General features: G+C 43.3%; 1 pseudogene; it reads left to right on the forward strand.

Moving 5' to 3' along the window:
• The first annotated feature begins 4,063 nt into the window (after positions 1 to 4,063).
• Positions 4,064 to 4,300, forward strand: LOC101271313 (DPH3 homolog; annotated as a pseudogene).
• The last annotated feature ends 5,478 nt before the right edge of the window (positions 4,301 to 9,778 follow it).

Here is a 9,778-nt window from a genome sequence, read left to right on the forward strand (position 1 = left end):
CGAGGTCATTCACTTTATGTGTTCTCTTCTCATGGATACATCCCTTTAAAAGGAAATACTTGTTTGGTATAATCACAAACATATTAAAACAAACAAAGGCTATGAAGGGTACCAAAAATTGCCTCTTTGGCATATGGATCAACTTGGCCATTGAAAACAAGCAGGCTTAGGAAAAGCTTGAAAACAGGACACAGATTTTCTTTTCGTAAAGGAAATGTCCATTTGTGTGTCTCCCTCTTCCTAACCAGGAAGAAGAGGACTCTTAACTTTTTTTTTTTTTTTGGCTGTGCCTTGAGGTTTGCAGGATCTTCTTAGTTCCCAGGCCCTCAGTGCAGAATCCTAAGCACTGGACCATTCCCTTAACAACTCTTATTAAAGGCGAAGGCACCCACTTAAATCTACATAACAAACCTTACCAAACAACCCTTGTTCACTGCACTTTTCCTGGTCGCCTTCCCATAACGTACTCCTCTGCCCAGAAGCCCCAAATTTCTTCTCCTTTGTTTAGCCTAAGATGGGGTATAAGCCCAAATGCTAGCTACCCCTTTGGGTAGCTCATCGCTGGGTACTCCCATAGATGCATGTGCAACACACATGTTAATATACATCTGTTTTTCTTTTGTTAATCTGTCTTTGGCCAGTCTAATTTATTGGGTCCTAGCTGGAGAATGGAAGATGGGTAGAAGAAAAGATTTTTCCTCCCCTACAATTGGAAAGAAGTATGCAAACAACAATCACTTTTAGGTTGGCAGGATTAAATTTTCTTTTATAAAAATTCCCTTAAATACTGCTCTTGTAGTACGTTTATTAAAAACAAAAGCGTGACACTAATGCTCATTTTGATCAGAACATGAGTAAACTGTGGAAGAGGAAAACTCAGAGAGAGCAGAGAACATTAGGGCCCTTTCCCAGACATCTTTCTGTCTGACCTGTATTAAACTGTCCTAGGGAACAGTGGACCAGGGTGGCTCCTGGACCTGACCTCCAGAAGATTTATTCAACCTGCTTTTTTTCCTTCAGTGTTTTCCCTCTCTCCCTTTCTTCTCTCCACTCTAGAGAAAGAATGTTTCTTGTTCTTAATAATTTCAATTTTAATTGCAGAAAGTTTAGGGGGTCTTTTCAGACTATTCTCAGCTGGGTAGATCCTGGAAAATGACTAGATGCGAATGTAGGAATGGGGATGAGGGAGAAAACTCTGCAGCTGTGACGTACACCAGTGAAAGAGCAAAGGCAGGGTAATCTGGCGGGAGATGAAACACTCCAAAGGACAAGAATTGGACTAAACTATACTTTGTGGATTTAGAGGTAGAAGGTTCACGGTACAAGTGGACAGGCTGTGACTAGACTGGGAAAGAAAGACAAGATTGCAGTGTATAATACAATAATGAGAAGAAGGCAAAGACATTTCCTGCTCACAGAATGCCCTGTGTTCCTCCTTATTTCCTAGCTCCCTTAGAGTTAGGCAGGGCCATTTGACTAGTTTTAGTCAATGGGCTGGAAGGAGCAGAGATAAGTGTCACCTTCAGGCCAAACCAACCATTTAAGGGTGACTGCACGACCCTCCAGCTCTCTCTGCTCTGTTGTGCTGCACATAGGCTGGGTATTAAGGTGGCAGAGCCATATGTTGGAAAGAACCAGGTTCCCAAGTCATTGCAGAGGGAGAACTAACCAGAGAGGTGCTGTCCCTGCAACAGATTTCAGGTGAGTGAGAAAGTCTGGTTTTGTTCAGTGCAATAGACAAAATATTTATGTTCTCCCCCCACCCCCCCCCACCCCCCCCCGCCCCAACCCCGCAACAATGAAATTCATATGTTGAAATCCTAAGACCCTAGATAATGTTATTAGGAGGTGGAGCCTTTGGGAGGGGCTCCGCCCTCATGAATGGAATTAGTGCCCTTGTAAAAAAGACCTTGCTGCTTTCACTGTGTGAGGTTACAGTGAGAAGACTGCTATTAATGAAGGAGATTCTCAATAGACACCAAATCTATTGGCATCATGATCTTGGACTTGCCTGTCTCCAGAACTATGAGAAATAAATGTTTGTTGTTTGTTTGTTTGTTTTTGGCTGCATCATGCGGCTTGTGGGATCTTAGTTCCCTGAGAACCCAGGCCCTTGTCAATGAAAGTGCAGAGTCCTAAACACTGGAATGCCAGGGAATTCCCCAATGTTTGCTTTTTTATAAACTACCTAGTTTATGGTATTTTTTGGTTTTGTTTTGTTTTTTGGCCACGCCGTGCGGCATGTGGGATCTTAGTTCCCTGACCAGGGATTGAACCGTGCCCCCTGCATTGGGAGCACAGAGTCTTAATCACTGGACTGCCAGGGAAGTTCTGGTATTTTTGTTATAGCATCTGAATGCACTAAGAAATTAAGCCGTGGAGATTCGGCGATTATTTTTTTCTTCAGCACAACCCAGCCTATCCTGACTAATACAAAAGGCACTACAATCATAGCATTATAGAAATCACAGATTATAAGACATTTACATTCAGCTGCAATTTGAAGAGGCTGAAGGGAGGAAGGAGAGCTACTGCCTAACCAGTCTAATATCGTAATCTTCAACAGTAAAGACCAAAGATACCATGTGCAGGTCACAGGCTCCCAGTGGGGGTCCTGGAGAGTCAGAGGACATGAAAGCAAGAAACAGATTAACGCTAAATCACTGCTCTGAATGCAGAGCCTCTTCAGCTACATAATCCTTCCCCCAGAGAATTTTAGCCTGAAAAACTATCAGGGTCAAGGCAAGTGGAAAGACTGTTATAGGCAAAGTCCATGTTTTTGCTAAAGGCTTTATTATACCTAAGTTTAGAAATTGGAGACAAGACAAAAAAGAAAGAAACAGAATGGAGACAAGAGGAGGGTTGTAAGAGAATGTAAAAATAAATGGGACTGAGGAGTTTTTGGAGACAAGATCAATGGTATTAGTGTCATTGTTCACAGACAAGAGCAGAAAACACAGGGACGTCAAAGGGAGGCAATATAAATGAATAGAAGGACAAAGATGACTGATGTAATTTGGGTTGGGGTGTGATCCTTAAGGTCTCATTGGGCCAGGGAAGTCTATGATTTCTGAAGACATCGTATTCTATGCTGTATAGCATGGTAATTAAGCATGTGAGCTCTGGAGCAAGAGTAAGATGGATTCACAGCCTGGCTCTGCTGTGAATTAGTTTTGCAGCCTTGGGTAAGTTATTTAACTTTCCTGGTGCCTCTGTTTCCCCATCTGTAAAATAGAAATTAGAATAGAGCCCTCTTCGTATGGTTGTTGCACCAGACTGTGAGGAGTCTCTCACAACTTCCTTCCCCAATCAGCAAATAGTGCAAGTTTCCCAAAAACCTCTCCCTCTCCCTCCCTCAGTGATCAGAGCCTCACTCAGAAGGTTGAGGAGGTAGTTTTTCCTTCCACACTCTAGAGCCAGAAGCAGACAGATGATCTGCGTATAGTTTTTGTGAAACAGAGGCAATTACCTTCACCAAATGATCCTGCTATCTGATTTGTAGTTTGACTCTGGAGTCAAAGGTGGGAGGGTTCATACTTCATTCTTGCTTATAAGCAGGGAAGATTCCCTGGGGGCCCATTCCCAATTAGTGTTATGAATATACTCTCTTAGCGCTGCATCCTCAGACGCCTTTCTGCTTCTCATACACAGGCATAATGCATTACTTGCTCCGATTCCTTAAATCATTAGTAACAGGACAGTCATGACCTGAATCAATTCTTTTCTTTCCACCGTATTAGAGTATTGGTCTGGAATTACGATTTCTTTGGACCCCATAGTGATCCCCCCCATGGAAGTGAAACCTGGGAATGAAACCTTTTTCAGAGTGAAGCAGCACACATGTGCTTAGGGCCCAGGCTCTGACCCTGTACTGATTGGTTTAAATCCTGGTTCTACCTCTTCTAGCTATCTGACCTTGAGCAAGTTACCCACCCTCCATGAGCCTCAGTTTCCTCACCTAAAGAATGAGAATAGGCCCAGCTAGGCCGGGCCTGAGAAGCTGGACCAACCCCAGCCTGGGTAGGACGGGGGAGGTGACAGACCTCTACTGGCCCCAGCAATGATGGCGGTGTTTCACGATGAGGTAGAGATCGAGGACTTCTAATATGAGAAGGACTCAGAGAGGTACTCCTACCCCCGCCCATGTGGGGGTAACTTCTGCATCACCTGGGAAGATTTGACAAATGGAGAAGATGTGGTGAAGTGCCCTAGCTGCTCTCTCATTATAAAAGTGATTTATGACAAAGATCAGCTTACGTGTGGAGAGACAGTCCCAGCCCCTTCCACCAGCAAAAACTAGTTAAATGCTAAAGAAGACTTTAGGACTCCATAGCCTGAACTTTGGGGAATGAACCAAGCTGGAAAAATCAAATGCAAAGTCACTGGCTTCTTCAAGGGCAGAATCTTTTTCTTTTGGCCGGGCCATGGGGCTTGCAAGATCCTAGTTCCCCTGACCAGGGATCAAACCCGTGCCCCCTGCAATGGAAGTGCAGAGTGCTAACCACTGGACTGCCAGGGAATTCCCGACAATCATTTTGCAGCTTGCTGTTCATCAGAGTGTGGATGCTTTGCATTGGCTGCAGAATTAAGGTCCAGTTGAAGAAGCAAGTCCACCACATGACATACCTGGATTTTGTGCTTAGAGCTTTGAATTGGAAGTTTTCTTAATTTCCCATCCGAACTTAAAGGAAGATAATTTCAAATCAGTGCTTTCTTTCCCTCAGTTTTATTTTTAATTTATATTTTTAAAATTAGTTTATTTATTTTTAAAATTTTGGCTGCACTGGGTCTCAAATGTGGTGCGCGGGCTCTTCGTTTCAGGCTTCTCTCTGGTTGCTGCGCACAGGCTTCTCTAGTTGTGGCGTGTAGGCTCCAGAGGACGCAGGCTCAGTAGTTGTGGTGTGCGGGCTTCTCCCTAGTTGCAGTGCATGGGTTTAGCTGGCCCGGCATGTGGGATCTTAGTTCCCTGACCAGGGATTGAACCCGCGTCCCCTGCACTGGAAGCTGGATTCTCATCCACTGGACCACCAGGGAAATCCCAGTTTTATTATTTTTATATCTTACACCTAATTACTTTATTATCTGACAACAGCATCATCTACCTCAAAGTCATTAGGAATCTTAAAAAAAAAAGGGAGGGGACTTCCCTGGTGACACAGTGGTTAAGAATCCGCCTGCCAATGCAGGGGACACGGGTTCGAGCCCTTGTCCGGGAAGATCCCACATGCCGCGGAGCAACTAAGCCCGTGCACCACAACTACTGAGCCTGCACTCTAAAGCCTGCAAGCCACAACTAAAGCCCGCGTGCCTAGAGCCTGTGCTCTGCAACAGGAGAAGCCACTGCAATGAGAAGCCTGCACACTGCAATGAAGAGTAGCCCCCACTCGCCGCAACTAGGGAAAGCCCGCTCACAGCAACAACGCAGCCAAAAATAAATAAATAAATAAAAAGGGGGGTTGTTAAAAAGAAAGAATGAGAATAATAGTAGTATGTATATCATTAAGTGGTTATTCGGATTTAAAAAGTTACTGTAAGTAAAGCACTTTGTACCTGGCACAGAGCAATCTTTCAATAGACATTTGTTATTATTCATTTCTATGTAACAAATGAATGATAAATATTGCCTGTTTGTAAATATCTTATTGACCTACAGATCACTTTTATGCAGATAATTCCTACATGTCTCTCCTTAGGCCTACCATCTCTTCTGAACCCCACATAAATGTCCTTAATTGATTACTACATATTTTCTCTCTCGCTTTGCTTTCCATGAGATTCAGCATTACACCAAACTCATCTTCCTCTAGCTGGCTCCCTCTGGTCTTCCTTATTTCTGTTAATATCATTATTGTCACAGTTTCTTAGGTATAATAATTTTGTCACCCATAGCTATAAAAAAACCAAACAGCTGACATTTATTATTTACTATGTGCCAGACACTGTGTTAAGTTTTTTTTTTTTTTTTGCAGTACGCAGGCCTCTCTCACTGTTGTGGTCTCTCCCGTTGCAGAGCACAGGCTCCGGACACACAGGCTCAGTGGCCATGGCTCACAGGCCCAGCCGCTCTGCGGCATGTGGGATCTTTCCGGACCGGGGCACAAACCCATGTCCCCTGCATCGGCAGGCGGACTCTCAATCACTGCACCACCAGGGAAGCCCTGTGTTAAGTTTTTATTGAATTACTTTATATAATCCTCACAACAGTCTTATGATGATACAGCAAATAGAGCAACTGAGGCTTAGTGATGTTGAATAACTTGTGCAAGTTCATATAATTAATAAGTGGCTGAGTCAAGAATCACCCCCACGTCTTTTGAAAACAGAGCTATGCTCCTAAGCACTATCATTGCTATAATACAGTTCTTCTCTCTCTCTTTTAGTTATATCTAATCATTTCCTGTCAGTTTATCCTAGGAATTCTATCACAAAATTTCCTTTGACCACTTTAATCCTCATACCTTGATTATTGTTGCCGTCAGCATCCTCCTAATGAGTTTCTTTTCTTCCAGCTTCTTGCTCTCCAATCAATCCTCCAAATTATAGCTAGATTCTTTACTGTCTAAAACAGAGCTCTCCCTATGTAGTGTAATCTTGGATTATCTCTTCCGATCTATCTGTAGCTCTGTAAAGTGAGTGAATGGCCTTGACATTTTTTTATTTATTTATGACAGTTTTTTTGAGTTATAGAATTTTAGGATATTTCTCATGTCACTGTCCTATCCCCAAAGCTTCAATGGCTTTCCATTAATTACAGCCTAAGGTCTTAACTTAGACTAGCATTCAAGGTCTGTCAGTAATCTTGGTGGTTCTATCCCCCACTGTTCTCTAGCACTTTATAGGCATGTATAATCAGTTTCTCAGACATTTTCTGCTTTTCCCTACTTACATCTTTGCTCTTGACTACTTTCCTGATATCCCAGTACCTACAGACTTATGTACTTATTAATACCATCTTCTTTTTGTGTATCCAAATCCTACCTCTATAAAATCTTTCCCCTTCTCTATCAAAGCAGCACAGTGACCCCTCTTTCTCTCTTCACAATAGTTGATATCGTTAATACAGTTCACTAAACATTATTCCTATTATTATTTTGGGAGGTGAATATATTTGATTAGCAGATTTTTTTTAGCAAGGGGTGGGTGGAAAGCAGTGATCTAATGTCTGAGGTAGTGAATACCCATTTTTGGAGGTTTCAAGCAGAGACTGAAACCCCTTGCTAAGGTTTCTGGAGAGGGGATTGGTCCATTTGCCAGTTAAGATTACTTTCATCTTTAAATTCTTATTATTTTATGATTTGGTGTGCAGAAATATTTACCTCTGGAAGCATGGAGGGTTGTGTGTGAGGTTGGGAAAGGAAGATTAGGGTGAGTCGTGTAATTAGGACAGCTTCCAGGAAGAGATGAGACCTTCCTGTTTACTACTGCCCATCCCTCTTCTCCAGCATTTGCCTGGGCAAGACCCTCCCCACCCAATAAAGCTTAAATCATGAACTGAAAGGAACCTCACTCTAAGACATGGTCTTGCAGTGTACCAATCAACAGCACTGGAATCATCAAACTCTCAGGATCCATCCCAGAACTTACTGAATCAGAATTTGCAGTTTGGGTTTCCTGGGTGGCACAGTGGTTAAGAATCCGCCTGCCAATGCAGGGGACACGGGTTCAAGCCCTGGTCCGGGAAGATCCCACAAGCCACGGAGCAACTAAATATGTGTGCCACAACTACTGAACCTGAGCTCTAGAGCCCGTGAGCCACAACTACTGAGCCCACACTCCACAACTACTGAAGCCCGCACACATAGAGCCCATGCTCCGCAACCAGAGAAGCCACTGCAATGAGAAGCCCACGAACTGCGACAGAGTAGTCCCCACTCACCGCAACTAGAGAAAGCCCATGTGCAGCAAAGAAGACCCAAAACAGCCAAAAATAAATAAATTAAATTAAATTAAAAAAAAAAGAAATAGAATTTGCAGTTTAACAAATTCCCAGTGATTCATTTGTACACAGAGGTTTTAGAAGTCCTAGTACAGTGGACCCCAAACACTAAAAAGGTGCTTTATAAATAACTCTAGTGAGCTGATATTTAATGTACTCTTTACCAAAAAAAAAAAAAAGAAGAAGAAGAAGAAGAAGAAGAAAAAAGAAAACTAGGAGTCAACATCTATTTTTTTTTTCTCTCATGCCCCACATCCTATCCATCAGCAAGATCTGTGTATAGGCTTGAAACCACACAACTCATATGGGATTCAAATGCAGCCAAAACTTAGATTGGGACTTGAACCCACAGGCTGAGACTTTTACTCAGCCAAAACTCAGATTTGGACTCAAATCCACTGTCTTTTCATTAAAACCACTCACTTAGTGTCAGGACTTACTGAAGCTCAGGTTCTTTATGTCTCAGCACAGAAGGAATTCTGTGAGAGGCAAAGTGATGGGTAAGGAGTAGATTTATTAATATAGGATGCTTGTGAGGGATATAAGTGGGCAGGCAAGGGGCTCTGCCCTGAGAACTAAGTGAGAAGGCAGGTTTATTTAGGGAGATACACACTCCATGGACAGAGTGTGGGCCACTTCAGAAGGTGAGAGGCCCTGAGAGATACACATTTCATAGACAGAATGCGGTCCATCTCAAAAGGTGAGCACAGCCTGGAAATACGGGGTGGTTAGTTTTTATGGGCTGGGTAATTTCATAGGCTAACAAGTGAGAGGATTATTCCAACTATTTTGGGGAAGGGGTGGGAATTTCCAGGAATTAGGCTACCTGCCTTTTTTTGGCCTTTATAGTTGGCCTTGGAACTGTCATTGTGCCTGTCGGTGAGTTGTTTAGCATGCTAATGTATTACAATGAGTGTATAATGAGGCTCAAGGTTTACTGGAAGTTGAATCTTCCACCACCTTGGGCCTAGTTGGTTTGAATCAGTTTATGTCAGATCCTCAATGGCTATGTCATTCTTTAAGGGTTGTGCCCTGTCCCCTTCCCTCCTGTTTCAGGCTCAACCTTAAATATATACCCTGTAACTAACTACTTTTCTTTCTCTCTTTTGTCACCACTTATTGCAAACCACCATCATCTCCCACTTGGACTACTGTTAACAGGGAAGAACAAAATCTGACTCCATGTTGGATCTGTTGCTTTTACTTTGACCCGTACTTTCCATTGCTTTTGTTCTGTCTATAGCTATAGGCATACATAATGGTCTGCCTTGGGGAACCCTGCTCCTCTGCCTGAATGTTAAACTAAAGTGCCTTTGTTCAGCTCTCAGGGAAACACCCTGACCCTGTCCCCCTGTGAATGGCAGCAGAAAAGAAAAAATTAACACATTCCCCAAGGCTGGCCAAAACCAGGAGATGTTTTGCAAGACTTATGGCCTTTTTACTTTACTTCCTCACCTCCTCCCCGTCTCTGTTCTATAAAAGAAGCTATCATCCACACCCTGATAAGATGGTACTCTAGGACACTAGTCCACCATCTTCTCAGATGCCTGGCTTTCCAAATAAAGTCGCTATTCCTTGCCTCAACACCTCACCTCCCAATTTATTGGCCTGTCATGTGGTGAGCAGAGTGAGCTTGGACTCGGTAACAAATTTGGCTTAGCCAGCCAGGAGCCTTGCTGCTTGTGGCTAGCCAGCCCTAGTCAGGGAATTTTGGGGCAAGGCCCTCGCAGCTGCCAGGACCATTTGTTCTGAGGATCTTCCCTTCAAAATTCCCTGAAGCGGCACTGGCTACCCCAGCACTTGGCAGTTGGAGCAAGGAATTGACAAACTTCTGCGAGTTGA

Source organism: Orcinus orca, chromosome 19, assembly GCF_937001465.1.
Source record: "Orcinus orca chromosome 19, mOrcOrc1.1, whole genome shotgun sequence".
Classification (NCBI taxonomy): Eukaryota; Metazoa; Chordata; class Mammalia; order Artiodactyla; family Delphinidae; genus Orcinus; species Orcinus orca.